We start from the raw sequence: 13433 nt of genomic DNA on the forward strand, positions 1-13433 counted from the left end.
TATATAAAACCGTAATAAAAGCAATATAATAATTAGAATGTTTATCTGTCTGTCTGTCTGTATGTTTGTTTGGGCATTACGCATTCTGCACCAAATTAGTTGCGGTATTTACACTCGTGTTCTTGAAGGTCTATTTAATTGTCTTTCCTACTATTAAAATCCACGCGTACAAAGAAGCGTGCAAAAAGATAGTTTGCACAAAATTAATAACGCACTGATGGACGACAAGATTATCATTTCATAGACAACAATTTAACATATTTTTCTTGTTGTTAGTCAACAGACCACTATTTCATAGACAAAAATTTGACTTTTTTGTTGTTAGTCAATATACCACTATTTCCTAGGCAAAAATGTGTAATTTTTTTGTTGTTAGTCAATAGACCACTATTTCATAGACAAAAATTTGATATATTTTTTATTTGTTGCATAGACAATAGTCAAAGACCACTAACCTGATAATTGGATAACATAATACGGATAACGGGGAAGCAGTGGATGAGATCAGCACAGGGCATTTGTAAATGGCGCGACAAAAGGGAGACCTAAGCCCAGTAGTGAGTGGGTGTAACCTAATCATAGAGAGGTATTAGACAATAATAGGCAGACTTCTAGCCTTACGGAGCAATGCTATGACAATAGAAAGTTTTGGACTTGAAGACACTTAATTGATCTCGAATTGGAAACGAATTGTATGACTAAGCGCTTTCATTTTTCTTTTATAAATATTATATACTTACGTATTACACACACACACACACGCACACAGACACACATACATATACGTAAAAGTTCTAGCCACTCATATTTTTTTTAATGGGTGATAATGGAATGGTAACCCCACCTGTGCTATCGGTATACACCGGTGGGACACCAGTGAGTGATGATAAGTGAGGATGAATCAGGTCAGTTAGCCCATCGTGACGAATACAATAAGAAATAGCCACGATGGTTTCCGGTGGGAATCTCGTGGAGGTTGATCTGATAAGATATATTGCTAGCAATAGGGCTGTTATACCCCATCATTTACAATCCCTTCCCCCCCTAGCTACTCATATATACCCTGGCTTTTTCTCGAGATTCGAGATCTAATGCAAAAAAAGATTATTCAAATCCGACTGGTAATTCCGGAGATTAGCGCGTTTAGATAAACAAACATATTCTTTTGCTTTATTATAAATACGCTTATCCTTATAATTTCCTAGACCGTATTTCACGAAACTTGAGTCAAATAATATCGGCTCATGAATTAATATTTGTTACAAGTTTACTAAAGTGAGTTTCGCGATGCTACATTTGCAAATTATTAGTCGCTAGCTTTTACACGCGACTTCGTCCGTGACCGGTATAAGTTTACTTACTGGGACAAAAAATATCCTATATCCTTCTCCATCCCATATAGTACGTCTATACTAAATTTCGTACCACTAAGGTGACAAACAAACATACGGCCCACCTGATCTTAAGCGATTAACATAGCCTATAAACGCCTGCACTACTAGGTAGATTTCTTAAGCACCCCATGCTTTAGTCTCCTGGAAAAATCTCGACAGGGAGCTCATTTCATGTTTGTTTGTTACCTTTTATTTTGGTACAAATAAAGTAGAAGAAAGTACTTTTATCCCAATCACGCGAACAAACTTATAACAAAATTATTTTTTTTTTTAATTGAAGAATAGCTAATAAGCTTACAGATCACCTGATGAAAAGTGGTTACCGTTGCAGACATGAGCAGTACCATGGACACAATACAATATACTGTTTCTTACCTCCATATGTTGCCATTCCTGAACACTATAAACACGAATGGGACAGAGGTACCCAATCGACTTTTGTACAAAATCTCCCTGTGGTAAATTATTAAAATGGAGTGAGTTTTTCGTTTATTAACTCTTAACGTCTTAATCAATCTATCCATCGTCGTGAGATCTTGATAAATGATAACGTCTCTACATCTAAACTATTTGTTGTCTGTCCGTGTGCCACTATTATTCAGTATTAGATTATATTGGTTAATTCCTGGTGATCATGATGTTAGGCCAAATTGACCTGTTTTTATGTTCACCTATCATCCTTCATTAATGTCCCGTCAGCGCTAGCGTATACTGCTAGTGCAGACGGGGTTACCATTCCATTTTTAAACTTTAAACAACCATTTTATTAATTAAAAAAAAAGTCTTCTGGTGTACTGCAGCATAACCATCATGGACGTGCTTGGAAGTAGAGACGGCGTGTGCCAAATATCTTAAGAAACTTTCACATTTATAATATTAGTAGGAGAGTAGGATACCCATTCCGTTACACGATGTATATTAATTATGTATTATATAACTCACGTTTCGTTATTGCGTTATCTATATGGTGTATGTCGTGATTATGGAATTTTATATATTATACGCTTATACACATTTTACATAAGAAGGCTAACGTAGAATATTTTGAAGCAGTCCAAAATTGCTTTCCTACAATTGTAAAAGGTCCTTATAGCAATGTATAGAAAGTACTACGTGAGTCACAGTATATTTTATGTTGTCCATAGTACTATTTTTTTTTATACAAGTTAGAATAGCAAACAAGCTGACTGCCCACCTGATGGAAAGTGGTAACCGTCGCATATAGTCACGAGCAGTACCATGGACATAACAGAGTATACTGTTTCGCCCATGATACCCCTCATGCGTTGCCATTCCTGAGGACTCAGGTGTTATTCCTCTGTACCCTATAAATTCACTGCCATATCCCACCCTTCAAACCGACACACAACCATGCAAACACAACTGCTTCACTGAAACACGAATGGGACAGAGGTACCCAAGCAAACGACTCTTGTACAAAGTTTCCCTCTGGTTTGTCAATATAAATGTAATAATTATTACTATTATTTAAATTATTTGAATTAACTTTAGTTATAACAGTAATAAAAAATTTGGACTACATTATAATTAATTTAATTTTTATTTAGTTCTAATATTTATTTAGGTAGATTAAAAAAAACTGTTTTAATTAGAAACATTGAACCACTTTTTCTATGGTATCAACTAATACATTTATAAACCAAATTATTTCGCCTACTCTAATGAGAGACAGGCGTGACAAATATGTATGTATGTATGTAATTATGTCAGATTGGGCTTATATTTCGTTTCACTAACTTCATATAAAAGGTAGTAATTATATATATTTAACTGTAATTAATCTATATTATCTATAACTAATTCAAACGAAAGCATAAAAAAATAAAAATTACTTTAAAGAAAAACAATTTAACATCTTTCATATTACGAGTATTAACGACTTAAATCAGCCCTCCTCCCACCTGCTTTGTATATTTTAAACCGCATTTAAAGTTTTTTTTTTTTTTTGCAAAAATAGAAATATAATTAACAATATCTAAAACTTTTCCTTTCAGGCCACATAACCATAGATACAGAACTATTTTTGGAACACTGGATAATAAGAAACATTCGAACAAGACAGAGCCCACTAAAACTATAAACTATAGACAAACTAAACTTACTATTAGAGTAATCTTAACCGCAACTAGGAAAAATATCACATAAATTGAACACAACCTTTATTCACAAAATCGTCACAAGTCACAAAATACCGGAGTTTACGTAATTTATAAGAGAGTAACGTAAAACCTTGCATCCGCGACGCTGGTAAAAAGTTGACTGGCCTGAGTAACGAGCTGTAAAGTAAAAGTTGTGTGTACTAACCCATGAGGTATAGCGTGCAGGTAAGCGGTGAATACAGCGGACAACATTTTAATTGTAAAATATTGTAGGCTTCAAGAAAGCACATTATAGAATTTTATTTACACGATAAATGTATGCAATAGTAGTTTATGGGTGTAACTGTGTTACCTGAGAACATGTTTTAATTATTGGATGAATTAATAAATAAATAAATAAACTATTTACTTTAAGAACTTTATACCCATAATTAACAATAAAAGATTTGAATTCGAAGCCTTTATTGGTGATGGTATGCTCTTTTATCCTCCCTTTAGGAGGATAATCAAGAGATTCTTTAATATAATAATTTTTACATTGGATAAATTCTTTTTGTACTTTTTGTCAAGTAAGCAAAACATTTTATTAATATTTCGATTGTACTCGTCACTCGTAATATATCTCGAATTATCTGGCTCAAATAAATACTTTCAAAGTTAAAGCTATTTTGTTAAAAAGATGTTTTTATTCTTTGGACAAATTTAATAATTATATAATTTAATTTAGTATTATTTATTATCTATAAGTTAATCAATATTTTCTAGTTGAACTTATTATTTATTTCATTATTGTTTTATATAAAATATTGTAACTTATTTCAAACACAATAGCATGATTATTATTGAATAAATAAATTTCAGTACCATTAAAAATGTTACCTTCACTAAAATGTGGATTAAATAAAATTTAATAAAAATAAAAACTTATTTATAATTGAATATTTTGAAAAATCAACAAAACATCAAAAATTTAATTTCGAGATAAAATCGCTGTGCGGTCGTAATTTGAGACATAATCGAAAGTTGGTTTTCGAGATATTTGGTTGCATTTGTATCCGTATAGGTTATTCTCTCTAGGTCCGTGACGAAGCAAGAATAAAATGCGTCATCACAGCTTTTCATCCTCAGGATGTCATGAGAAGATACTAAAGGGACAGACTACATTAACGGAATAGAAGGAACGCTCAAAATAAATCCCTATAACAAAATTCTCAGCTTGGGAGGAAGAAATAGTAATGCGAACTACCAGTCTCATCGCTAGCAATATGCCCTGTCAGGTCGGCCTCCACGTGGTCCTCCCTAAAAACCATCGTGTTGAATTTCAGGTATAACATCTGAGCTCTCAGGAATGGCAACGCATGGAGGAGGAGGGGGGGGGTAACATGGGCGAAACAGTATACTCTGTTATGTCCATAGTACTGCTCATGTCTATAGGCGACGGTTACCACTTTCCATTAGGTGGGCCGTCAGTTTGTTTGCCATTCTAAGTTGTATAAAAAAAATATATTTAATGTTAAGCAGAGTAGTATTGGAGTGACAATTTGATGCTGTTTTATTCTTCTTCTTTATTCTTTATTGTACACAAACACAATGTTAACAACAATTAATTTCAAACATAATGTACAAAGGCGAGCTTATATCTAACAAGAGATTGGTTTATGTAATATTTATTTCACTAATGTATTAACTTGTAATCTGTTGCTTTGTTATAAATAAATAAATATTTATTAAAAATTTATATACGATAAATGGCAAAAATTTCGACTTCATCCGAAAAATTTCTGAAGGAGTACGTAATAGTTATTCCTAGTATTATAAGTATATAGTAAATAACAGGTAATAATACTGATAATGATAACAGTTTAACAGTTTCGATAAGTTTCATATTTCATGGCGTCATTTTATCTGTAAATGTAAAAAAAAAATGTATCATATTTTTACTAAATACTTAATGCGTGTCATATTTATTTTATTAATCTATGTATTTGCCGACTTTATCTATGCCACTCGTATATTATCGATTACTATCAATGTCCAATCGAGGTGCATCACTGTTAACTACAATGAACGAAATTTTTAACAGGGCCAGAAAGTGCCCAAATTACTGGGTAATATACATACACAGCAATATCGCTGTGTCGGTCCCGGCATAGAAAGTGCCACCCCTTCCTTTTCCGTGGGTGTTGTAAGAGGCGACTAAAAGAGCTTATGATGGAGGGATGGGCAGCAGCGTCCCTCTTAAAACATGTGTAAAAACCTAATTGCGGTTGCCAACTCGCCTGCAAAGCGTGGCAACGACTGGCAAAACTCCCCATTATGGGGAAGGCTTATGTTCAGCAGTCGACAGGTAACGGTTGATATAATAATAAAAATACACAGCAATATACACATATATTTTAGTTACAACATCTATATATTGAGCATTAAAAAATATGCTATATATCGGTCGTTTGATATTTAATATTTAAATGAAGCACCCGATTGAAACTAATGGGGATATCCAACCAGAGGGAGACTTTGTACAAAAGTCGATTGCTTGGGTACCTCTGTCCTATTCGTGTTTCAACCGTGAAGCAGTTGTGTTTGCATGGCTGTGTTTCGGTTTGAAGAGTGGGATAAGGGTGAATTTACACGTGTAACATTTTGTGTTTTAGATAGAATGTTAACCAAAATACAACATAATGTTGAATTATAGTTTGTTTCAATGGAAACACTACCATTTTTACTTACCACTTTCCATCAGGTGGGTCGTCGGCTTGTTTGCCATTCTAAGTTGTATAAAAAAACTTATAAATAAGATTAAATTCCACAAATAAAACGGACTATAAATGTGGCAAAACCAATTATGTAGAGTTCAAAAGTAAACTACTGCACTGATTTTGATAAAATTTCTATGAGACCAACCTATGAGTAGATCCTTTCTGAATAAAAAATAATTTTCCTCATCTATTTATAACTGACGGAGTTATTAGATAACAAACATTAAAAAAAAATTATCGAATTAAAAATCTCTTTTTTGTCGAAAATTAGGATTTTGCTCCAAAAACGCTGTTTCTGGCGGAGCAAAATAAATACTGAACCAACACGAACATAATGAACATAAACCCTATTGATTGCAAAAAGGATTATGTAAATAGATTTTTGATAACATTAAATTTTTAACAGACTTCAAATACCGAGGAGGTTCTAAATACGTATGTATTTTTTTATGTTTTACCTCTTTAATAGAATTAGAAAAATCCAAAAGATATAATTTCAAATTACTCTCTTAGAAATTGTATTGAAATCAGTTCCGTAGTTTCATTTTGAATTCAACTTGTTTTACCACGATGAAAGACTTTGTTCCTTGTGGAAGAAAATCTCAAATCATTTGTAGAATAAAAAATATTTTTTTACTAAATATGTATTCCTAGACAATGAAAGTTGGTAAGGCAGTGGGATTCGATAGAAAATGCACAAAAAAAAAGTGAAGAAATTGCTGTACCTACCTGCTGTTTAACAAATGTTGACGCTCCGCTTGTGTGCCAAATGACTGGGTTAAAGTTGTTATTGTGCCACTATATAAAGGCACTAAGAAGGTTTATTCCGCGAAAATTTTCACGGAATAAGCCTTCTTAGTCATCATCATTATCATATCAACCTTTAACTGTCCCACTGCTGGATATAAGACACCCCCTTGGGGGAGCGGGGAGGGGGGTTTGCCAGTAGTTGCCACGCTTGACACGCGAATTGGCAATCACAGTTAAGCTTTGGAGATATTTTAAGAGGTACTCTGCTGCCCATCCCTCGTCCTCCCTTAGCTTATTTTATGACACCCTTACTTTACGATCCCCACGAAAAAGGAAGGGGTGGCCTATTCTATGCCGGAACAACACGGCAAATCCTTCTTAGTGTTTTAGGTAAATTGTATGCTAGGATTTTAAAAGAATAATGAATGAAACGAAGGATAAAGTTTGGGATGTGTAAGCCAGATTTCAAAAGAGAATTGGGATTGGGATATACGGATCAAGTCTTTTTCTTATGCAAGCTGAGAAAACTTTAGCTTAATATCAGATTTCCTGCGTCTTCATCAATCTTAAGAAGGTTTTGGATAGAATGGAATGAACTATGTTCAACTCTAGCCATGTATGGGGTGGGCAGCAATTTGATACGAGCATTTAAAATCATATACAAGTATTCGAGTGCCAGTGTTAGAATAAACGAGATCTACATGGACTGGTTTGGCATTGAACTTGATCTCAAACAGGGTTATGTAGCATCGCTTTTGCTGATCAACCTATTCATAGACAGTTACTTGACCGATTAGAAAGAGTCTGATTGCGGACTACAACTTAACGAATCACTTCTATTTTTCTCAAGTTCTACTTGTATCGTCGAAGTAAGAATTACAACAAATGGTGACAGTAATGAATGAAGCATCTACACGAAAAGGTATAAAAATAAAAATGAAAGAGTAAAAGACAGAAACTGTATTAACAGTGAACTGCTCTTAATTATAGCAAACAAACAAAAACATGTATCGAGCAAAACTCGCCTCGCCACTTGTAACGGTGTCAACACTCATATATGGAAATGAATTGCGGATATTTCAGAAGATACAAGAAAGCAGGATAAATACTACAGAGATGAGAGCTTTTAGCATTAAAATATGATGAGAAATAGTGTAATTAGACAGAAATGTGGAATGAAACACGATACGTTTCGTCTTTAGTGACAATGATCTAGAATAAATGGATAAAGATGTTGGTATGGGGCGCCCTAGATCATAGATTCTCAAACTATTTCAGACAAGAGAACCCTGTTCCCAAAATGAAGTGATACGTTAAACCCCCAGATCTAAATTACTTTAAAAACTCTATCTCTTGTTCTTTTTCGTATTGATACAAAATACTCACCTACTAAAATAGTAAGCATTCTTATAACAATTTGGTATATGTAACACAATTCACGCAGTATCTTGAAAGTTTCAAATACGTGTTAATTAATAGGTCGACCCACAAAATTAGTTTACGTTTATGTCGACCCTTGAGATACGATTTCGAGCCCAAGGGGTCGATATCGACCAATCTGGGTATTCCTGCCCTAGAGGAACGTATGTTGACCAAACAGACGATGTGCTGAAAAGGGCCAAAATAATAGTACGCATAACCGATAAGCATGAATAGATTAATAGATGTGAAAGAAGTAAAAGAGGTTAGTTTGAATCAAAATATTTGAAATTACATTGTTTCTGCCTGACCTTTTTTTTATACAACTTAGAACGGCAAACAAGCTGACGGCCCACCTGATGGAAAGTGGTAACCGTCGCCTATAGACATGAGCAGTACCATGGACATAACAGAGTATACTGTTTCGCCCATGATACCCCCCATGAGTTGCCATTTCTGAGGACTCAGACCTCATAGGAGACAGGCGTGACGTATATGTATGTGTGTATATATGTATTTGTATCTCTGGCTTTCTGTACTTTCAGAACTCATCTCATGTTTACACCCCAGTTCCGGTGTCTTTAAATTCTACCTTCAAATAGAACATAGTCAACTTGACCATGAAAATTAAGTCTAATCTACTTACATCCATTAACATTTGTATTTTTTTTTAGTGGTAGATAATGGAATGGTAACCCCACCCGCGCTATCGGTATACACCGGCGGGATGATAGGTCAGGATGAAGCAGGTCAGTTAGCCCATCGTGACGAATTCAACAAGAATTGTTCACGATGGTTTCCAGGGGAACCACGTGGAGGTCGACCTAATAGGACATATTGCTAGCAATGGGGCTGTCACACTACATTGCTAACAATCCCTTTCCCCCTTAACATTTGTATTGTGTATCTGTTTCGTGAACATTTCATCAGAAATTCTATCTACAACTAAACAATTATCTACAACTAAGCATGTCCGGGGGGAGAAGGATTCTTAGTAATGAGGATATTATTAATCCTCATTGCTAGCAATATATCCTGTTAGGTCGACCTGCACGTGGTTTCTCCTGGAAACCATCGTGATTAATTATTGTCAAATTCGTCACGATGGGCCGACTGACCTGACTTAATCCTCACTTATCATCCCTCATTAGTACCCCGTCAGCGTATGTTATACCGATAGCGCAGGCGGGGTTACCATTTCATTATCATCCATTAAAAAATGTGGAGTGTGATCTATTAGCCTTATTCAAGAAATTCTTTACAACATTAAATAGGTTTGTTTATAAATATAGTTAAAAATATCAAATACTTATGACATCAGTGTTAACATAATAATGAAATAAATAATATATTAATTTAAAACGTAGAGCAAGAATTTCAAGTTAAAAAATGTCTGTTATTGTTTATCGTTTCAAATTCTATTCTTTATTACGTTGCAAATTCAATAATTTATTAAATAAAAAATGTAAGTTCTAGGTTTTGACAGTAATTTCGTACGCATGGATTTTGAAAATAGGATATATTACAGCGTGTTGAATATTTTTCAATGTCATAAGTTATAAAAAGATATCATAAAAGTATTTGACAGTACACAGAAAAAGTATGAAGGAATGAAATAAATAATAATTGGTTAAAAATTAAAAATCTCTCATGTCACAAACACAGTCTTATTATAATTTTATTATTTTCAATGTTAATTGATCACCATCATCATCGTACTATCAGCTTTTGCCTGTCCACTGCTGAACATAAGCCTCCCCTTGGGGGGGTTTTGCCAGTAGCTGCCACGCTTAGCAGGCGGGTTGGCAACCGAGCTTTAAAGATATTTTAAGATATTTAATCTCGCGCTCCCTAAGTCGCCTCTTACGACACGCACGGGAAAAGAAGGGGTGGCCTATTCTATCCGGCACAGAATAGGCCACCCCTTCCTTTCCCCTAGGACCACGCGACTATAAATGTTAAATTACAGGCCACAAATTCACAACATATATTTTCTTTATGCAACTTAGAATGGCAAACAAGCTGACAGCTCACCTGATAGAAAGTGGTAACCGTCACCTATAGACATGAGCAGTACCATGGACGTAACAGAGTATACTGTTTCGCCCATGATACCCCCAATGCGTTGCCATTCCTGTGGACTCAGGTGTTTTAACATACTCTAGTAAAACATAGCAACTTCGATCATAACAAAATACAACCATATTCAACGATGTACAACAAAATATCTCATACATACAATATTTTCGACATATTTGTATTCAGAACACGGAATTATGTTTCTAACAAATTCGCAATAAGCTGGATTTGGCTCTGCAATAAAAAGTTTTCTTTTTTGCAACTTAGAATGGCAAACAGGCTGACGGTCCACCTAATGAAAAGTAGTAACTGTCGCCTATAGACATGAGCAGTACCATGGACATAACAGAGTATACTGTTTCGCCCGTGATACCCCGTAAATTCACTGCCATATCCCACCATTCAAACCGAAATACAGCCATTCAGACATAACTGCTTCACGATAGAAACACGAATGGAACAGAAGTGCCCAAACAAATGACCTTTCTACAAAATCTTCTTTGGTGAATGAGTAGAATATGAAAAAAGTAAAGAAAATATTTAATTTCACTGGTAAAATACCCTTAGTAGAATGTAGAACACTATTTAAAGGATGTTAACAATTTTAACTTCAGCCTGTACATAAGATCGTCGTGTGGTCCAAGCATAGAATGGGCCTTCCATTCCTTTCTCGTGGTTGTCGTAAGAGGCGACTAAGTGAACGTGAAAAGTGGGGGAATGGGCAGCAGCGTCCCTTTTAAAACATCACAAAAGCCTAACTGCGTTTGCTAGCCTGCTTGTAAAGTGAGGCAGTTACTTGCAAATCTTACTCCCTTATTTGGGAGGCCTATGTTCAGCAGTGGACAATTAACTGCTGATATGATGATGATGATGTTGATAAAATATGTAATATATAATACACCAACATACTTATGAGTTATGTTTGTTAGTTATAGGTATAGTTCTACTACAATAACTATTTTAATAACAAAAATTCCTAAAGCCTAAAATAATATAGGTATATAAACAAAAACATTATATACCAGTTTCAAAAGTTCGTTGACCTTTAACAAGGTTATTCATCACTTGGCCTGGCATATCAAGCCATTACAAAATTATGTTATCGGCCTATGAAGAGGTCGTTATCACAAATTGAGGATATCCTGTCCACGGGCTTGGCGTGTAAATCACCGGTGAAAATTTCTAAAGCCTATATTAATTTTCAATAATATTTTTATCTAAATCCACTACGGTTGTTACGCATTATATATATATATATATATATATATATATTATAAGAAAATATTAGAACTTTATACTAATAAAAATGATTACGCTAACTAAACTATATTTAATCACTTGAAGTTTTATTTTACACCGATTTAAATATCTATTAAGTTAACAAAAAATAATCATATGCACACTTTACATCTAAATACTATTAATATTGATAACATTATTATTAAAGGAAAAAATAGAAAGGAGAAAATATTTTAAATACTGTTCATTATATATGTACAGTACAGATGACGTCCAACCAGATGGAAAGTGGTCACCGTCGCCTATAGACATGAGCAGTACCATGGACATAACATAGTATACTGTGTCGTCTATACATTGCCATTCTTAAGGACTAAAGTATGATAATACTGAAATAAATCATCCTAAAATAGATGGATACCCTTTTTTGTTTCCTTCAAAAGATTACAATAGTAAACTTATTATAAATATAAACAATTACAAGAAATAATCACAATGAGAAAACAATGGGCGAGCTTTACGTTAAAAGCGATCTCTTCCAGGCTACATTAAGATGAAATTTTAAAATTCTCTAATTTATAGTAAAAACAATATTAAGGTCTACTAAGCTAAGCGAGCAAATAGAGAGAAAGACATACATACAGATAGAGAGAGACATACATACAATACACACATTATATTATTTCTAGTGACAAAATACTCTACACAATCCCTTCCATAAATTGAAAGGAATGGACCCAAGCCATAAAATTGTCAAAAACGAGATAATGTGACCAAAATAATGTGAAAAGGTTTAGTTCCTTATGGGTATTCTTTACTACACCAATTTAGACAAAATTGCTAAAAACTATAACCAAATATTAGTTTTATTTTACTAATATTTCTTGCACACACACCCACTCTAAGCTACATAATGTATTCTAGAGGAGGAGAAGGAATTGTCAGTAATGGGGAGTAACAGTCCCACTGCTAGCAAAATACCCTATCACATGAATTTCCACACGGTTTCCCTTGGAAACCATCGTTGTTAATACTTGTGCAATTCGTCACGATTCGTCACGTAACTGACCTGCTTTCATCCTCACCTATCATCTCTCACTGGTGCCTCACCAGCGTATATCGATAACGCAGACGGTGTTACCATTCTATTCTCACACATTTAAAAAAATGCATTTTATAGACTTATAATTATGTTTTACCAAATTAAAATCCGATATTGGCGGTATTTACAAGATACTCAGCGTGTCAATTATTTTGTAAGAGAGATATTATTTATTATATTAATAAATTAATTAATTAATATATTATTTATTTATTTATTTATTCTTTATTGTACACAAAAAATTACAACATATAATATATATAAAATAAAGATGTACAACAGTCGAGCTTAACTCTGTAAGAGTTCTCTTCCAGCAAACCCTGAGTGGAAAGGAGCATTAATTATTAGCGGGCAATATGCGTACAATAATAGAAGGAAACTTTATAGATGTTTCTATTAAAAATAATAAATATGTTGACATATATAAATAACTCATACATAAATAATATATATATATAAATCTCGTATGTGTCTTAGGGTTTATTATTGAACTCTTCCAAAACATGACATCCGCATGACCGATTTATGGCATTTTATGTGTATTTTGGTAGGTCTGAGGTCGCAGGCTATT

At 33.9% G+C, this 13433-nt stretch overlaps 1 protein-coding gene across 3 annotated transcripts in view; it reads right to left on the bottom strand.

The window, feature by feature from the left end:
- Positions 1-13433, bottom strand: part of LOC113509269 (putative fatty acyl-CoA reductase CG5065) — a 50028-nt gene that overhangs the window by 32833 nt on the left and 3762 nt on the right. The window contains exon 1 of one of the 3 annotated variants that reach the window (XM_052893013.1): positions 3518-3681. The exons of 1 other annotated variant lie outside the window; for it this stretch is intronic. The gene's annotated coding sequence lies outside the window, so the exon portion shown is untranslated. Of the gene's footprint in view, positions 1-3517; positions 3682-13433 lie in introns of those variants that run through there. One more of the 3 variants, XM_052893015.1, reaches the window with a different exon arrangement.

This window comes from Galleria mellonella, unplaced genomic scaffold (genome assembly GCF_026898425.1).
Source record: "Galleria mellonella isolate WM207_F2 unplaced genomic scaffold, CSIRO_AGI_GalMel_v1 utg172, whole genome shotgun sequence".
Taxonomy (NCBI): domain Eukaryota; kingdom Metazoa; phylum Arthropoda; class Insecta; order Lepidoptera; family Pyralidae; genus Galleria; species Galleria mellonella.